Raw genomic sequence first — 4942 nt, forward strand, 5'->3', positions numbered from 1 at the left:
TCCATTAAGCACGTATGCTGGCCAGACACCCTGGCAGGCTCTGAAGTTTACTGGTGAAATAAACAGTGTTTCCCCTCTAGAGCTCAGAAAGCTACTCCTACTCTGACAGTCATTTCTCCCAGAAAAGGAAATAAGGGTTCTCCTATCTTGCAGACATAAGGAATCTTAAAAAAGTAAGATCCAAGAGAAGGTAAGGTTTTCCAAGGACCTTTAAGTCACAGGAAACTGCGTGAGGAAAGCAGAGGTAAACAGTGACCGATACAAAGGATTTTGTCTGCCACCCCAAGGAATTCTGATCTTAAGGCAATGGGAAACTTTGGAAGAATTTAAGCCTGGAGTGATGAGAGTCAATTTGAATTTTAAAGGAGAGTGCGTTGGGACGCCTGAGTGGCTCAGTTGGTTAAGCGGCCGACTTCGGCTCAGGTCATGATCTCGCGGTCCGTGAGTTCAAGCCCCGCGTCGGGCTCTGTGCTAACGGCTCAGAACCTGGAGCCTGTTTTGGATTCTGTGTCTCCCTCTCTCTCTGACCCTCCCCCATTCATGCTCTGTCTCTCTCTGTCTCAAAAATAAATAAACGTTAAAAAAAAAAAAAACCTTAAAGGAGAGTGCGTCAAGGGGGCGGGGCTATCAGGACTGAGCCAAAACACTGTTAGCAGTTCAGAGATTTTCAACCAAGATCTTTACAATCAAAAGATGTTTAAGAAACAAAATCAAAAGGATCTGATGCTGAACTAAATGTGAGGGAGGAAAAAAAAAAACTAAACTCTTATGGTGATTCCAAGTGATTCCAATTTCAAGTTAGAGTGACTGGTGGGAGGTGGTACTATTCACAGAAGAAAGTTTCTCTCTTTGCCTCAAAATATGTGACTTAAGACAGTCCTTAAATGTTCCCACCTTAAACCTTGTCTCACCCAGAACATTCCTTACACAAGCTTGACCTCAAATGTCTCCTGCTGTCTCACTCCCATACATTCACTTCACACTCCCAACCCCCCCCCCCAGGACGCTTCTTATCTCCTAGGCTGTTGGCATTCACCTGTATTGCCTTCCCACTACCACGTCAACAACCCCATTTACAGTGCCCCTGAACCTCTTCCCGGGTCCTCCTGACACTGTCACACACCCAGCACTGGATCAATCCAAACATTTCCTTCATGTTTCCCCCTCCTAGTTGCTGAGCAATACTAGAGACCATTTATATCTTAAAGCAAAAAAAAAGAAAGAAAGAAGGAGAAGGAGAAAGAAGAAGGAGAAGAAGGAGGAGGAGGAGGAGGAGGAGGAGGAGGAGAAGAAGAAGAAGAAGAAGAAGAAGAAGAAGAAGAAGAAGAAGAAAATTTTTAAAAGGGTGCCTGGGTGATTCAGTTGCTTAAAGCGTCTGACTCTGGATTTCCGCTCAGGTTATGAAGAACTCACTATTCGTGGGATCAAGCCCTGCGCCATAGGGCTCTGTGCTGACAGCTAGAAGCCTGCTTGGGACTCTCTCTTTCTCTCTCTCTTTGCCCCTCCCTTGCTCTCACATCCACTCTCATGCACACGCTCTCTCAATCTCAAAATAAACAAATTAATAAACTTTATCTACGTATACAGGGGCATCTAGGTGGCTTAGTCAGGTAAGCTACTGACTTTGGCTCGGGGCATGATCTCACATTCGTGAGTTTGAGCCCCTCATCAGGCTCTCTGCTGTCAGTGTGGAGCCTGCTTCAGATCTTCTCTCTCCCTCTCTCTGCCCTCCCCCACTTGTGCTCTCTCTCTCTCTCTCTCTCTAAAATAAATGAACATATATGCATATATACATTATATGTATATAGGAGCCATTGGAAAAATTGTAAGCCAGGGAGTGTGATGTGATCTGATTTGTGTTTTAAAGGAGGTTGGGCCAGAATCACTGGGTTCTACTCATGAAACCAATACTACACTGTATTAACTAACTTGAATTCAAATAAATAAATTTAAAATTAAAATAATAATAAAGGGGGCTGGGCAGGCAAGAGGTGAAAGGCTTTTGGGGCTGAGACTACTTTACTGCATTCAGTGATGCAAGACCTGGACACTACCTACTTAGGCTTTCCGACTGTTTTTGTATTATTTACCTGTGGCCTGATCCCTGGCCCACTGGCACAATGGCTACTCCTAACCTTGCCATCCAAGCTGTGGCCCACCCCCCTCATAAACTGTAGATAATTTTGACTGTTCCCACAGGAAGTAGGAATCATTCGGTGGGAACACTCTTCCTAGCCCTGACCCACGTACTCCCCCACATTCTCATCTTCTTTACTTCTTACCCACCTACCTCAAAGGAAAGCACACTTCTTCCTCGTGCTCCCGAACTTATCCCTTCCATTCTTCTCTGAGAATGGCTCTATCAATTATCTTTCCTCTGCATCCTCAACCTCTCTCTCAAATGACCTTTCTTTTCTCTTTGAAAAAAAAAGCATACACACTCTGTATCAGGAAGGGTGTGTGTGTGAGAGAGAGACCGAGAGACAGAGACAGAGACAGAGACAGATTATCTGAGTAGGGCAAAAATAAAGAGTTCATGATAAGATAGGATGGTTTTACCCCCAAGCCCAGATGATAGGCTCTCCATGGACCTTGAGAGGGATTTGGAACCAGAACCTATAAAGTCTGGATGCTCTTTCTCTTCCATCCTTTCCACACATGGCTTGCTCTTCTGTACACCAATAGCTTATTTCATCTGATTGTCTGGGCCTAGATCTCAAGATCAACCAACTGAAGAGAAAGGGTTTTCTCTCATTACCCAAATCATAAATTTCTTTTTTTTATGTTTATATTTTAAGAGAGAGAGAGAGAGGCAGAGAGAGGGAGACAGAGGATCTGAAGCAAGTTCCACACTGACAGTAGAGAGCCCGATGCAGGGCTCGAGCTCACAAACTGCAAGATCATAGCCTGAGCCAAAGTCGGAGGCCTAACCAACTGAGCCACCCAGGCGCCCCCCAAATTATAAATTTCTTGGGGAAATATTGGCCTAGCTTGAATGATGCATTCCCATCAAGGGCGAATCAACTACAGCAAGAGGGCAGTATGTACAAACATGGCTTCCAGAAGCCCACTCCTATGACCATGTGTAGGGGATCAGTTAGCAAAAAAGGGAGACATGTGAATTGGACAAATTCCCCTTTAGCTATGGCCAAATCTCCCTCCATTGCTTTTTTTTTTTTAATGTTTATTTATTTTGAGAGAGAGAGAGAGAACAAGTATGGGGGAAAGGCAGAAAGAGAGGGAGAGAGAGAATCCCAAGCAGGTTCCACGCATCTCCCCGATGCGGGCTTCAAATCCACGAACTGTGAGATCATGACCTGAGACAAAATCAACAGTTGGACACTTAACCAACTGAGCCACCCAGACACCCCTCCATTGCCTTCTATCTAATACTCTTAAGCGCACGGTCTCCCCATTTTCTCCTCCTATCCATTCTGCTAGGCACTGCATTCTCTTTTCCACTCCCTGCCCACCCCCATCAACTGTTTTCAATGGGTCACTTTCCAACTGACAAAGCAAAGGACACTTTTCAGTACTTGTTTTTCCTGACATCACTTTAGCACTTGACAGTGTTCACAACTCTTTTCACCTTGGAAACACACAGCACTCTTCTGCTTGTAATCCTTCAACAGTTTATCATTGCCTAAAGCTTTCGTTTGTAAAGTTTCCTTAATCATGGAAACTTTTGTTTAAAAGAAAAAGTCTTTCTAAATTAAAAAATAAAAATTAATTTAAAAAAAGAAAGAAAGAAAAAGTCTTTCACCCGTGCTCACCATTAATGGATAATAGTGGAGCTGGTGTGGTTGAAATGGATGGGAGACGCAGAGCCCTGCCCGCCTGACTTCACTCCCCACCCAGATGACTCACTGGTAGACTCCAAGGGGTGCTTATAGCTCTACTGAGAAATATATGATTTGAAAACCACAGATCTGTAGGATAAATTCCAAATTTCTTTATTTTATACGTAAGTTTCCTTCGATATCTAGCACCTACCAAACTTCCCTATTTTCTTTGCTGCCAGTCTGTCCACTCCAAATGGGTTCATCCATCCACAAAGGAATTCTCTCAGCCACTTCAGTGTGCTTCTTTCTCAGCCCCACCTTGGTGCATGCCTGGGGAGCTTCTATTATTTAAAACTTGGCTAACTGGAATCTCCTCAGGTACTCCCTCCTCACAGTGACAGGACTTCTCCTTTGTGCTCTGGCCATTCATCATCTGTTGTATATAACTACTAGAATAGAGTTCAGTATTATAATTTGAGATTTTCATACCCATATTCTCTTCACACCTGGAGCTTCTGCATAGCGACATTATCTTCATCCTTGTAGCTCTAGAACCCCCATGGCTGGCACTTAAGTATCTGATAAAGGTTGAAGAAATTGATGTATTTCTCTCCCAAAGTGGTCTTTTCCTTCTTCAAACCCCCGTGATTACTTGTGTACATGTATATCTCCAACAGATTGTGAGCCCCAGAGAATGATCCTTGTTTGTTGGGGTGATTTAAGGATTCTATAAGATACACATCACAGTGCCTAATGATGCCTGACGCAGCATTTTTCCTCCTGGCTGTATAACAGAATCCCCTAGAGAGTTTCTGTGTGTTTGTTTTAATATAGATCCATGGGCCTTACTTACTAAATCATATTTTCCAGAGGGGGTGCTGGGCACACGTCCCACAGATGATTCTGATGCACAGCCTTCATAACTGAATCTCAATAAATGCTCGCTGCTGTTCATTTTGTAACTCCGGGATCTGGCACAGAGACTAGCAATGTAGTAGGGGCTCACTAAATATAGATTGAATTGAAATTGAAATATATAATGTTTTCAACGTTTAGAACATAACATTTCTTACATCTAACAAGCCAAGGGTTTGAGGTGAAAAGGTGGATTTAGGCTAAAGGGGCCCAGACCACAACTTCTTGAATTTTGTACCTGGTAC

This window comes from Lynx rufus, unplaced genomic scaffold (assembly GCF_022079265.1).
Source record: "Lynx rufus isolate CCGP_SWC_20201006 ecotype Redwood Valley unplaced genomic scaffold, mLynRuf1.p SCAF_5, whole genome shotgun sequence".
NCBI classification, from domain to species: Eukaryota; Metazoa; Chordata; class Mammalia; order Carnivora; family Felidae; genus Lynx; species Lynx rufus.